Raw genomic sequence first — 15,357 nt, 5'->3', positions numbered from 1 at the left:
TAAACCGAGGTGGCATTGTATGCAAAATAATGATGGACTGGGGTGAGGCTCTAAATAAATACCAGTGGCTGAGATTAATTCAAGCATTCCATACATCACTTTTTTGTATACTTAAGTGTGTCATCCTAAGAATTCCGGGTATGCCCAGATGTGGGTCCTGTGCACACTGTGTTACTGAAATTAAGTTACACGTGGCGAATGGGCCCTAACTAGCTGGTCCTAGGTCACTTTTGTTCCGGTTCAGCAAGCACCTGGCCTGGCAGCTCGGACTGGTCTGTTCCCATTGGAGCGTAGCCATGACTGTCTGTGTCCGAACTGCGGTGGTATGGTGTATGAAATACTGATCGATTGGGATGCAGCTCCAAGTAATTACCAGTGGCTGAGGTTAATTCAGTCATTCCATCCATCAGTTTTTTTTATACACATTAGTGGGTCCACCTTGAGCAGCCAGTCATCCAGGCACAGGAGCACATGTATCCAAAACCTCTGAAGATGGGCTGTGACCACCCACAGTCCCACTGGCTGAGGTGAAGTCAAAATGTAGAAGCAGCTATCGGACAGCAGCAGTTAACTCCCATAGTTATCCGTTCTGTTTGCTATCTCTGTAATGGGAATAAACCTCAAACTTGGCATGAAAATAGACCTTTACTCATGGAAGGGTATTGATGGATGGTAGAGACGGGTAAGCATACCTTCTGTTCTTTTGGGCTTCAGTAAACCTATCGCTCGATCTATAAGTGACATGGTAGTTGTACGCCTACTGTCCCACATACCTATACCAACCCATGTTAATAATTTATCCTTAAACTTTGTCTTCTAATGTCAGCACAAAATATTCCCTTTAGGCATTTGTGGTCATTTCCAGGAGACAAATCTCTATGTTTCACACTTTGTTTTCAACCCATTGCCATACCGTTAACATGTATGACATAAGTTTTTTTTATTCCTCTATATATCTCTCTCATCTCACCTACAGTCAGGCTTTGTGTTCACATTGCGACCAATACCACAGATTACACCAGGGAACATCATGGCAGCGCAATTAAGCCTTCTTCCAGGCATTGACTGGGTAAGTCTGTGAACATCTGATCTTTAATTCTATATCTCAACAGTTTTCCCATACTTTTCCACTTTTTCAGTATTGCTATTTGCCACCTCCATTGTTTTGTAAGGACATGTGTTGCTGTACCTATTAGTGGTCATGTGTGGTGTTAAACTTAGTCCATGGTTTGGCTTGAGTATATTTCTGCCTGTTTTGTCCTTACTAGGGCTGTAGTAACTTAGAAGTGTACTTTGTTTAAAGTTTAATTTATTTGATTTAGTTCTCTGCTGAGAACAACACATTTTAAAACAGAACATTTGTTATAACAATATAAGTTCTAAAAAAATTCAATACAAATTTAAAAAGACTTTAAGAATTTAAACAGGTGATGACACAAATTCATCAGGGGGGATTTAAAAAGCAAAATCAAACTCTGTACAGATGAGCTGTTGTAAGTAAATTGAGCTGTTTTTAAATAGCACCTTCTAGCCTCGACCAATTTCAAGTTCGGGCATATAGACAGTACGTACTTCAGATCTTACACTCCACCATTGCAAAGATCGCAGACACTAGTCATATTTTCTTTTTTAGTTCATTTAAAAGTAAGTGAATCAAAAGGGAGTAACCTAACCCGCAATAAACTTAAACAACGCCGAATTCCATGCCATGAAGATAAATGAGTGTATTGTTGAACCTGTTTGTATTTGATTGATTCGGCATAGAGTTCGTAATGATGCAGTTTAGTACAGTGCTGAGTATCCAGTTCAAATCTGATCCTCGGTGTCAGAGGTTTCAAGATGAGCATCAATTGGGCAGGAGTCCATGTTTTCAAAAGTGTAGTTCTGCATTTTGATAATTTGAAAGCAATAATCAGATTCCGACTAAAGATGTACTTAGTAGATTCGGGCGCAAATGTCTCCGTTTTTAGTATAAATCCTAGGGTGCCTTGATCTGCATGAAGAGGATTGTAAGCCCATCTTAATATGTTGGTAATTGCTCTGGCAAAGGAGCTGACTAGAGAAAATCCAAACATAGTGCTTGGGCCGGGAAAGCTTGGTGGACCTTAGCCAATTTGTGGAGAATTTTCCCTTCTTTAGTTTGAATTAGATGCCACTGGTTAATTGGAATGTATTCCAGAGCATAAGATAGGATTGGGGGATCTTAAAGCTGTAAACATGTAATAAAGAAGAGAAGTGCCTTTGGCTGGAAGAAGAATATAATTGTAAGAGGGCCCCCTCGTGGATATCTGCTTTACGATTCAAATGCTGCAGGTGAGGAGAGTTTGATAAAGTTTGGGTGACTATTAGCCCCAGGTAGATATATTCTTTTACCATTTCTATCATTTCCCCACCCAATATCCAGTTGTGTATTGTGTAATGTTTTTTCCCTCTAAATGGGACTACTTTCGTTTTTTGTTATATTTGGAATCAAGACGTTTCCTTTTGTGTATCTTGTCAGAACATCTCGGTTCCTTTGCAATCTAAATGGGGTAAGGTCGAAAATGACCACGTCGTCGGTATATATCATTATATGTATGTTACATGATGCAATCTTTTGAGGGAAATTGTCAACCTGCAGAAAACTATCCGGGAGGTCACTAAGGTATAGTGAGAAAAGTAAGGAAGCCAATAGGCAACCTTGCCTAAGGCCATTGAGTGTGGCAATTGGCAAATTAATCCTTTTTCTTTTCTCATTTGTACCTGGTACCAACTTTCTGAGTGCAGTGAAATGATTAAGTGAAGACATGTACTTTGTAATAAGCAATGGTCTTACTCTTTTATTGATGTGTTTTTGTATTAGCACATCCCTCCATAAACCCCTCTTTACTGGTCTTACTCTTTGATTGATGTGTTTTTGTATTAGCATGTCGCTCCTTAAACCCCTCTTTAAACGTCTCTAAACCACTCCCGTTTAGTAGTAAGAATTCCGTATTTTCCAGCCATTTCCGCTTGTCTCTCCTACATTTAGTACAAAATCATATGCTTATCTGTGCAGGTATCTCCGTAAATGTCCTGGAGACCTCCGCATGGCAAAGATATGATAGTTGGAGGTTTTTGTCTATAAGTTTGTGAATAGCATTATATAGTACATGAGTAGTTCTTCAGCCGTACTACTTTACATACTACAAAATGCAGTTTGTAAATAGGCCCTTATATTTTCATGAAAAATAGATGATGGTAAGAGGAAGGAGGGGGCAGAGACCGACAGATGAAGGGCGTGTGTATCAGTACGCAGGAAGGAGGAGTATTAGCGGCCAAGATGGTACTAGAATGATGGAACAAAAGACTGAGTACATATTATACAGGGAGAGGAAAATGTGTGAACATAAATTATGTTATACATTTGTCCATAACTCCTTCCCACCCTCACAGCTTTTAATAACCCACATAGATGGGGTTTGGGAGAATGGGTTTGCTCAGTTCTGAAATGTTGCTGATTCGCACCGTATGATCCCCCCCTCCCCACACGCCTCCTCACTCTTACTTAAAGCCATCGCGGTGGGGCAAATGCCCCGACCGCCATGGGCGGCAAAATGTTTAGATACCCCGCTGTCCTTAAGTCCTAAAGAAACTACATCTGTACAATAGAATTTGAGGAAGTGTCCAAATTACTTGCTAAAAATGACTTTTTGAAGTGATTTCCTGAATTGTCTTAATCAGCACCCTGTCACATTCCCAGGTTCTTATCCTAAGCTTCATCGCAGAATCCTTTTTTCAATGTCTATGCCATTTTGATTTTGTTCTAGTGCCCTTGGCCCTCCTTCCTCTTATTCATCTCCCTGTGTTCTTGAGTGTTGTTGCTAGTGTTTCAGTTATTGATTTGTGGCCCTTTTGCCTTGTCCAGAAAAACCACCACAGAAAACTTCATGCATTCTACATGCCTGAAGGAGGACAATTGGTCTAGTGGCTAAGCTGCCCACTTTTAACCAGTGGAAATGGACATTGTGTGATTATAGTTAAATGACATATGCACACATGCCAACAGGGACAACTCAGGTGGGATACTCCTGATTTTTATAGCCAAAAAAATGGCTTTATTTTAGCCGTTTCCCAGCTTAAATTACCTCTGCATCAATATAGGGCAATGGGAAAAATGTATTCTCCTGATTTTTTTTCTCCTAAATCTCCCACTTTCCAGAATTGAAATGCTGGTATATATGCTTACGCCCTTATTATGCATGGTAACTTTATTTTGGTGGGGCTAGAACCAGCACTCACTGTCCCCAGTGCATTTGTAAGACCGCAGGAACCCCTCAGATATGTTTACCTTCACCTGGAGCAACTGAAATGTGTGTCAGTCTGGGACAAATTTCGGAATTGTCATGGAATAGAGCCTGCAGGTAGTGATTCCTTGAAAATTCCCCATTTTTTGATGGGCTCTCAGGGTCCAACTCATAATAGGCCCCATATACCCGTCCGGGAGGTTCCAGTAAGCTTGGTATCAGTAACTCTAGGGTTGGGTAAGTAAAAGACCATTTTGTGGGCCATTCCTAAGGAAGGCTAAAAGGAAGTTGGAGGGAAGTTGTAAAATTTAAAAAATAATAAATGCAATAGTAATGTATAAATCAAAGATGCAAATTTCCAATTATCATACTTATGAGGTTGTATTGTCTCCAAACACCTCGCGCATCCCATAATGTGCAATATTCAATTGTACCCCTGCAATTCTTGTGCTTTTTAAATATACATACTTACATCCTGTGTTCCAAAACTCATTCTGTCTGCTAGAACCAGACAACTGAAAATGGCTTTGCTTGCATCTAATTACACTAAAGTATTCAGAAAGTGAAGGATGAAATCTTTGAACTAAGCTCAGCCACTGGGCTGCATCCCAGTCCATCCTTATCTTGCACAACGTGCCACCTCAGTTTGGACTCAAATCAATCTCAACTCTGCTACAATGGGAACAGTACAGCCCAAACTGCGAGGACAAGTCCTCCCTGAACTGGAACACAAACAACCTATGAACAGTTTCTCCATAGTTTGGGCTCATTATCCAGGTATAACTTGCTTCAGTGACATAGTGTGCACGGGATCCACGTCTGGGAATATCCATCCCACTTGCGGCGACAAACTAAAGTATACAAAAAAGTGATGGATGGAATGCTTGAATTAATCTCAACCACTGGTAATTAATCAGTTCAGATCCCAGTCCATCTTTATTGTGCACACCATGCCATTGAATGCCAAGGCTGCCAACTAGCTGCGGCAATTCAGTTTTGCAAATGAAACTATATAGACTAATCAATGACTGATAATCTACAGGAGCAAGTGCTTATCCAATGGTGTTTACTGTGCAGGAGAATGGAGGTGTGTCGCTCCAGGGATATTGCAGGTAGAAGAGAATACATGTATCTGTAGACTTCTAGCGGTTTCCCGAACCACCCCAAGTTTTATTTCACACCTAGAACTAGGAATTGGCTTCTTGGAGGATTTGGTTGGGATAGCTCCTTTATTATTGTGGTTGAAGATATGGAGCAAATCCAAGGCTGACTTTTCTTTGGAAGTGCTCAAAGATTGTTTGAATCTAGATAACTTGGCCACAATTACGTAGTTGACTTATGTCAAAAATAGTTGTTACAATTTAGGTCTGAATACTCTCTTTGATTATCGCGAAGCAATAGGCCCCCAAATAAAGGAGAGTGTCAAAAGAATTTTTGCTTCACATAAGGAGGAGGGTCGGATACAAATGTGCCTTAATATGGGTACTAATATTAAGTACACGCAATTTTCTAATTCCTCAGGTCAGGACTTCTGTCAAACTTGGTTTATCAACCCTCAGCACAGATTTTATTTGACAAGGCTAAGACTAAATACTGTCCATCACCTAGTTGCCTTTCCTTTGGCTGGCTCTTGGGTCACCTTTTTCTCTTGTTGCCCATGTGATACTGTCTCCTCACAATCAACTGCACATTTTATGCTATTTTGAAAACTGTATCGCTTGTTAAGAGTCCAGTTTTTACATGCTATTTAATTGCATGAGCACTTTACTTCATACAAAGATGGTCTGAGATATTTGCAATCTCTTGCAACTCTGGCTACACATTTTCTATTTCACCGATGTTTTTATTCTTATTGCGAATGTGAAGATTGCCTTTATGTTGTGCTTTTATGTCCTTGAATTAGAACGAATAAAGTTATTTTTGATTGATTGATTCACTGATAATCATTTCCAAAATGCAATGGAAACATTTTTCATATCTTCCTGGTCGTCGAGTAATGTCTGAACACCCACCACATGCCAAAACAGAATCATGCCTTAACCATTCTTAAATGTTCCGCTGGGACTTCCATTAAGGTACTACATATTGATTTGGACAACACAATGTTTTAATGTTTAAGCCTTCAGGAGACGTAGCACCCATCCATCGACCCGATGCTACTTTATTAAAGTTTTACGCTGCACTAATTGGATAGCAGCACAAACTAAATACTCGCCCACTTAGCGCAGAAGTAGCGTGCGTAAACATTGCACTGTTCCAGCGGGGCTTTCTCTGCAACAAAGATTAACCCCGAGTTGCTGCTCTGTAGTTCAGGTGCTTCAAAAAGAGGCCTCCCATGCCCTCCCCTGGAAGCAGTTAATAGTGAAAAGCCTTCCCCGGCCAGGCTTTGAAAGCAGTTAAAATTTGCTGAAGTGCGGCTTGTGCTCAATTATAACTCCCTACTTGCCATTTTAATAATTTAAAACTGCCCGCCCCTTAGAAAAAAAATATTCCCTAATCAGAGAGGCCTGAATGCGCCCTTCGCCTTTGACAGCTTTAAATTGAAGCTAAATGCCGGATTGTGAATGAGTTACTGTGCAGGGGAATAAAGGCATTAATGAGGTAATTTCATTATAGAGACTCACCCAAGCCTATGTGAAAACAAGGGGAGTAAATGGAGAGGAAAGCTACTGGGCAAATTAGGGTTCCTTCCACACTAATTAATGTTGTGGGGCATTTGGTACAGGCACAAATTAACTGCTCCAAAGAGCGCTCATTGAAGAAAAAATACATTGTTGCCCTCTCGTGTCATTAGGAGACAGAAAAACTGGAACACTTAATGAGTGTAAAGCCGGCCTTTAACCGACTCCAGCCAGCCACTGAAAACACGCCATTGTGGGAGCCCGGAGTTTAAGGAGACACCGGGCGGACAATATGGCGACTGTTTAGACCCTTCAGCTCTGCGGGCTGTAAACAGGTAGTCTTTGAATAGAAGACTGTGAAGCGCTTGGGAGGCCCGTCTTGCCAGAGAAAAACAGCCTTAAATGCACCCGAAAGGCAAGGGGCGGTGAATGGGCGCTGCACAGCGAGGGCTCTCGGTCGCTCAATGCTGTCTTAAGTGATTACATGATGTCGGCGCATCCTCTCCCATTGAGTTAGCTTTACACTGCCTTTGTCTCCTCTAATTGGAGCTGATGAGGTGCTAATCGGTTGTCTTTAAAAAAAGAAGAAGTTTTTAGAGCTGGCGAGCAGGGTGAGGCAGCGTGAGCGGAGTTAATGAGAGGTTAGCCTTAAAACACACAGCTAGTGCGTGTTTAATAAAATGAGCGCGCGAGAGTTCGTCTGAGACACGGGGATTCCGTGGAGGCCTAGTTCAGGTCGACAGAGCATCCGGTGATGTCATACTTCATGTTTGGGGATTTTATAATATCGTTATTGGCTTGGAGAGGTCAATTATCAAAGACCTGATTAAGAACTGAGTGGTACATATTGATCCATGTGCAGACAGTAATCTGTCCAGGGTCTGGAATTCAGTTATGCTCCAAATCATGGGTACTCACAAACATTGACTCAGGGGCCAAAGAGTTTGGTCTGTGGTGTGGCCGAGGGCCACTTTGATGGCAGCAGGGTAGCAGGTTGTGGGGGGAGCGGTGTAGGGGGAGCAAAGCAAATGCATCTTGTAGCTGAATTACAGAATGTGAAACCAGAAAACCTGGGATCAGTCCCGGCTTCTCACCATGACCAAACTGTGTGATGCTAGGCAATTGTTTTATTTCACTTTGCCCCCTTTTTCTTCATTATCACATATAAGAGCACATTGAAATAAGTAAAAATAAGATGTGTGCTGTACACAACCTTCTCTGATGTTTGATTTAATAAACTATAGTGTTGTCCATGTATAAGAATAACAACCCAGGCCACCCAGAGGGTGCACACGACAACTGACTTGACTCTTAGTTCACTATTGGCATTGTTGTTAGGGTGGGGGGAGGCATGAATGTTTTTAAATCATGTTTAAAAACAATCACTTTAACTCCTTCCATGCTCATGATGAGCTGAGCTCGTCATGAGCCACGGCGCTCCGGTGCTCATGACGAGCTCAGCTCGTCATGAGCCGTGGAACGCTCGCATGCGGGATAATTCCCCTGCTGTGCTGAGTGTTCCACAGGAACGGGTGTGGTTATGACGAGCTGAGCTCGTCATGAGCACAGGAGCGCCGTGCCTCATGACGAGCTCAGCTCGTCATGAGCATGCGGGCGCTGTGCATGCCCCCCTCCCCCCAGCACAGCGGGGGAAAAAACCCTGCAGCAAAGGGGTTAAAAAAATCTAATGTACAAAACAAAAAGAGTAGTATCCCCAGGACACAGTGTCCTAGTGATCAAACGCGGAGGGAGAGAAATGCAGATAAAGAAAGAATTCTTTCTTTTTTTATAAACCCCTCACCCCTTAGTCGTAATTGAGGGAAACGTACATTTTCATACGATCCCTTCACTCGCACAAGGCGTGCAGCATACAACGCCCCTCTGTTACTCTTGTCGCGATCAGCTGACCGTGACGCGAGCGTTGTGATTGGCTGCTGCCTACCCCGTGATTCTGCCCTTATACACACGGAAACGAGTCCTCCGGCATCCTTGTGACTCCGTGTGGATGCTAGACAGGTTTCTGGCGGGCCGCTAATATCTGACAAGTAAGTGACATGATAACGTTGCGGGTGGGCTCTGCTTTTTATCGGCATTGACGTGCAGGGACCTGCGTCATTAAAACAATGTCTCGTGGTGCAACCCCAAATCTTAACCTTACTTCTGTAATTTCTTTCGCCCACAGAACGCTCAGTTAAAGGCCCCCCACGGTATCCATGGGGTTCAACTACAATTACTTTTGAGTAAGTCTACCGCCTTTGTTGAGTGTATTACTTTCTTTTAAGCAGTTTGACTATCGGTAGGAGAGAACCTTGGCTCCCACGCCCATGTCAGTTTAATACCAAGTGTATTATAACGTCATACCTGAGTCAAGGGCATTGAACACACAATAACTATGACTAGTCATAGGGCGCTCCAAGGAATGGTGACTGTTGAGTGGGTATGTAATGTAAATAAAGGCACACGTAGAGATCAGACCAAGTATGCACTTCAAACAGCGATGTACCACTGCATGCGTGTCTGATGAGTGCCGTTGCACGCCCTGTACACTGTATGTGGCGCATATTGCATCTCACGGAGAAGGAATGCACTCTGACTCGGAGTAACTCACTCAAGAAATGTGTACCAATGTGCAACTATTATGTTCTGCTCTAATGTTTCAGATTGTTCTGACACAGAAGGATGTAAGCACGCTGAACCATAAGTACATGGTCTGGCATTTAGCTGAGTATGGGGCGGGTGCGCCTTAGCGTGCGCAGACATCTCGACTCAACTCACTTGGTCCTGATGAAAACCTAACAATTATTGAAAAGGTTGAAACATGTTGACCATATTCTCACTATAACTCTGCTACTTTCTGGTCAAACCCGGCCAGTAGAAGTATCCCACCTGTTTTTAATCGTGTCACATGACTCTAGAATAAGGACTGCAGGGAGTACATGTACAACACTTTTTAGCTCACTTTCACAACTCACAAAATAACCAGCTCCGCTGCAGTTGCAGGCGCCGAAGCACACCTGAGAGGCACTTGGTCACCCGGGAGGGCCCCGATGATGAAGCATGTCACCAACCAGGTTGGTGAGTGAGGGGTTTATAAAAAAAAGAAAGAACTCTTTCTTTATCTGCATTTCTCTCCCTCCGCGTTTGATCAATAGGACACTGTGTCCTGGGGATACTCCTCTGTTTTTTTAGTAAGAATTAAGCTCCAGGGGACTAGGAGTATAACTCAATAGAATACCCTTACTCTCCCATTGTTTATTACGTAATCTAATGTACTATAGTGAAATGGTTCTGCATGTTAATAAGATATTCTTTTTGAATTTTCTAAAGACTTTATCATATCTTTAAACGTTTGCTGCTAGATGGCTTTAAAATGAAGTATTCCTAAAGTTAAGCAGTCTGGAAACCCTAGTTACTTCCTTTATTTAACTTCAATCATCCTTTAAATAAATGCTTGACCTTTTATTTAACATATTTTTAGTACTAGTGCTGAGTGGGGTAAACAGCTGCCCAGTCCCACTGTTAACCAGGGTGACACATATGAAGGTCTGGATGGCCGATAGCGTCCCCCGGTCCATACTTTGAGTACCACTGCTCCAAATATTGAAGGGGGGTTTTCCCCAGAGATGGGTATTTACTACATTTGGTAATGGTCTTTATCATTTGCGGAAAATATGAACCCCTATTCTGAACCAGCATGTAATCGGGGAATTAGTGCAAGGCTTGTATTCGACCCCAGAAGCAGTGACTGCGTACATTAATTCACTGGCGGCCACACACCCCTCCTGGCCCACCCAAACCACAGTAGGGTGCTTTGTGTGTAGGTTGGGCCTGCCCACCTTTCATCTCTGCGCTGTCTGTACTCCAGAGTTAAGCACATCTTTACTGTGCTCAATAGTTCTCCTCATTTGATAATCCACATGTTGAAATTCTGTATGGCGCAGGTGTTTTTAGGTGCCTGTGAATTAGGCAGAACATTTGAATAGCCCTCAGCAAGCAGAAAAACATGTAGAATTGGGGGAGAAATTGCATTTATGAAGAATGAAACTAGGCTTCAAGGAGGCATAGAGTGTCATTGACAATGGATATGGAGTGCGTACTTGAAACTTCGAAGTGGGCAATTCCTCATGAATGATGCCTCTATCCATCCCAAACTATATGCTGTGTAAATCCCCTCATCACACTCCACCCCCCTCCAGCAGTCACCATGATTTAAATGGCAGTAGCTTCTAACAAAGACCAGAGACATATGATTCCATACATCTCATATAATGTACCCAAGCTACCATACTGAGCTCACATATTCTTCCTGATACGCAGACCAACCTCGTTGCAGAATAAAATGCAGGGGGGGGGGTTGACAACATGTCCCGTGTTAGATGTGATACTTCTCACACACAATAAAATCTGACACTGATGTGTTCAGAGTTTATCAGATACAATACTTATTGTGTATTCCGACTTTTTAGGACACCTCATGTAGATTTTGGAGCTTAATACCCCAAAATCTACAAGCCACAGCTTATGCAGAGTCTTTTCCCTTGTAAAATTACAGCAGGTACGACCTGCCAAAATGTTATGAAAAGTGTGAACTTTATTGGACGCTGTAACTACTGGCTGCTATAAACATCTCAGTGCTTATAATTATGAGCCCAGAGAGAACACATGTATGCTCTGGGGTCACAAAATCACACACCACTTGTAATCACGTCTAGAGTATTCTGAACCACACTCCCTCTTCTCTGACCTACCTGCAACTCAGCGATTCTTGGAAAGTCGAGTCCACATCCTTCTACCCCCTCATTCCACCTCTCTCAAAAAAGTGGCACTGTACCTTTGCCCTACCCCCCACTCGTCCACTTCATATTAATGTTATGGTTTCCTCATGATTACACGTCGTTGGAACACAACATTTTAAAGCCTAAGGCCTTCCACTTACAGAACATTACTTTCAAGTGTGTTAGTTCGACTGCTTCAATGTAACTAAAACGTAAATACAAGTCTCTACAAATATGCTTAATGAAAGCACTAGACTGTGCTTGTTGTAAGGCGCAAGTGTTACTGTGTGACTGTGGTTTCATTTTTCTGTGTCTTGCATAGCACCCACATCCGGCAGATCTTATTGCGCTGAATCTGGGATCCGTGGCGGACCTAGTAAAATATGCTGAATTTTTCCTTGTGTAATTTGTGAACAACGGGTCACATTTAGCAGTGCCTCCACATTGTCTGCTTTTTATTCGGAGCACCAACTTTCAGGTTGTAAGGTTTTTTTTTTCTATTTTTCACTTCCAGTTGGGCTCGACATAAAGGCTTTATTTAAAGGGCCAAGGCAAAACCAAAAGGGATGATGGACGGAGTGCTGAACATTGCAAGCGCGCACCCTCAGTCAACTGATCTGGGTTTAATCCATCACCATTCTTTAGCTCACTCCGCCACCCCAGTTCAGACATGGCCATATGCAAATCTGTCTGACCCTGTGCCTCATGGGAACAGTCCAGCCCGAACTGCCAAGCCATGTCTTCCCTGGACCGGAAACAAGCATCCTTGGACCGGTTTCTGGCTAATCAGCCGTCATCAGCCAGGCTAGCTTGAATCCAGTGGCAAAGTGAGCAAGGAACCCACGTCTGGGTATACCCTGCCAACTTACGGCGAACAAAGCAAAACCAAAGGGGATGATAGACGGAGTGCCGAAAATTGGAAGCACTCACCCCGAGGCCAACTGATCTGGGTTTTATCCATCATCATTCTTTAGCTCACTCCGCCACCCCAGTTCAGACATGGCCATATGCAAATCAGTCTGACCCTGTGCCTCATGGGAACAGTACAGCCCGAAACGCCAAGCCATGTCTTCCCTGGACCGGAAACAAGCATCCTGGAACTGGTTTCTGGCTAATCAGCCGTCATCAGCCAGGCTAGCTTGAATCCAGTGACAAAGTGAGCAAGGGCCATCAGCTTTTCTTTTGTTTGAATATCAAGTTGACGGGGAACTATCAAAAGCATCAAATGTAGTTGTCAATATGAGGAAAGAAGGGCACACAGTTTTTTACCACTTCACAAGTACTTACGAGAAACTATGATTCGGAAGCAGGTTTCGACTGTGTTCAACCCCATATGTAAGAAATATGCATGCACTGTAAGAATGTCAGATCTATCTGTCTGCATGAGTAACTTCCCAACTAACAATTAAAATAACACATACTAATTTATTTAATCAAATTCTTTTAAAGTGCTATCATATCGTGTAGGGTGTCAGAGTACTTTCTATCGCACACATTATACAGAGAAAGATAAGTCATAAAAGTGTCTAAATCAATGTAGTGGAAGTGCATAATACATTGAGAGTTACAAGGAGTAGGAATCACATATCATCCATACTGGTAAGGATTATATTTTAAGAGTGCATGATGATGAGAAACACAAAATTTCAAACTTAATGCAGTGGTTGGGGCTACCTGCCTAACAATACTTTATTACTAGCCAACCTTAGAATAAGAATTATTGAGAAAAAGCATAATAGGGTTCTAAACCCATGTTTTGAAGTTTGCATGCATCACCTTGATGCCACTACACAGTTCACAGCGCTTTATGAATAATCAAAACTTATGAACTGCGCGTAACAAAATAACCTCTGTTTCAAAAAGCAGTAACTAACTTAACTAGCTATATAAAATAGTAATCGATGATCTGGAAGTTACACAATGGGTTTGCAGCTGGAACATTAACTCTCTATGCTACTTTATGAGTTTAAAATTATTAGATAAAACATAGATTTCTTCAGAAAGTATGAAGTTTATTAACCACCAGAGATATCTTAGTCTTAATAATATCCCTGGATTTTACTGGCCATGCAAAGACCTCTGCAGAAGTTGTCTTCTCCCTCTCTGATATTTTAAAATACAGCCTCCTTGGGACCACATGAGTAAGCCAGAACAGATTCAAACTCACATTTGTGCTTTTTGTAAATTTTATTTGGGGCAGACATTTTAAATTAAATGTATATTGTAACTGTCAGACTGCTATTCATGTCTCTCTGCCTCTTGTGACTTCACTCACTTGCCACTTCCTCACCTTGACCTCCAAATTATGATTCCAGGAGGATATGTTTTCTATCTACAGCACTGGTCCTACACCAAGCAAGGTAGGAGGGTCCAGTCCAGTGCTTTGTTGTGAATTCAAAATAGCCAGTCACTGTCTGTAATTGTAATTGCATTTATATAGTTCTTGCTACCTCTGATGAGTCTTTGAAGTGTTTTTTATGTTGAGTAGCATGCTACTCTGGAACTTGAAATGAATGATTATTCCATTGTTTTTTCGCAATTGTTGGTTACTGAAATTAGTCTTGTGCTCTCAGATAAATCATTGTATGCATTTTACTCACATTTCTGTGCAGAATACATGAATTGGAGTTAGGGGTGATTATTGGTAGGGGCTATGTGAGTTAATACATATGGTCGGTGGGGTGAATACACAGGCTAGTGGAGATGAGGTATTGTTAACTTGCAAGGAAATAGTTTCAAAGGAGAAGGAATAAAGCAAGTTACACCAGTCTCCTGGTATGGCACCTATTGATTTCACATAAGTTCTTACCCTGTGTGTCTTAGTATGTGCCTGCAACATGAGCACATTTTAACCTGTACTTGCTTCTTGTGAGCCTTTAATGTGAGTTTAACTCCCTATTATAAACCTGTCTTGGACTGGGGAACCTGAAGCAGCCCTGGCAAAAATGTTTAAACCAGCACTGTTCCCTTCATGTCCTTGTACTATCTCTCTCTTCCATCCATCCTTTGTCTCTCTCTCTCTTCCTCTCCTTCTCACGCTTCTTTCTCCCTTTCTGATCGATCACTTTTTGTCTACCTTTCTCCATGCTCCCTCCATTCCTTTCCCCTTCTCTTGTAGCCTCTCTGTACCTTCTGCTATTAACCATAGGGAGCTCGGGAAAGTGACAGAGAGACAAGGGCGCCGGTCCAGCAAGGAAATTCCCAGTGGAATAAAAAGCCTGTCTGGCCCTGCTGTCTCATTATATTAAGCTCAACTCATTCTTTGTCAATCTGTTTCATTTTCTTACTATATCTGCTTAGTGTGTCTGTTTCCTCATGGTGTGCCTGTTTGTTTAGTGGGTCTTCCCATGTAATGAGAGCATGTCTATTTTGTTTATTTTAAGTTTGTCCTTTTACCTTCCTTTCAAAAGTGCCTGTTTCTGTCCTGTAAGCCTGTACTCTGTCTAAAGGTACAGTGTCACATTAACCTTCTCTACAGTGATTAATTTGTAAAAAGAGTATGCACCAGGTACTATAATTTTACTCAGAAGACCGCCGTAGGCGGGATTGTATGTTGAATACCAGGCTGCATAGTGCTGATTCCATCTCATGCCTCTTTAATCCACCACGGTTGCTTCCTACCTCTTTATCTCACACTTGCAAGTTCCTGCTTTTTCCATTTGTCATTTTTTTCTGTTTTTCTCTTCCTTCTTTCAC

Source organism: Lissotriton vulgaris, chromosome 3_1, assembly GCF_964263255.1.
Source record: "Lissotriton vulgaris chromosome 3_1, aLisVul1.2, whole genome shotgun sequence".
In the NCBI taxonomy this organism is placed as follows: Eukaryota; Metazoa; Chordata; class Amphibia; order Caudata; family Salamandridae; genus Lissotriton; species Lissotriton vulgaris.
This window is presented reverse-complemented; position numbering follows the sequence as displayed.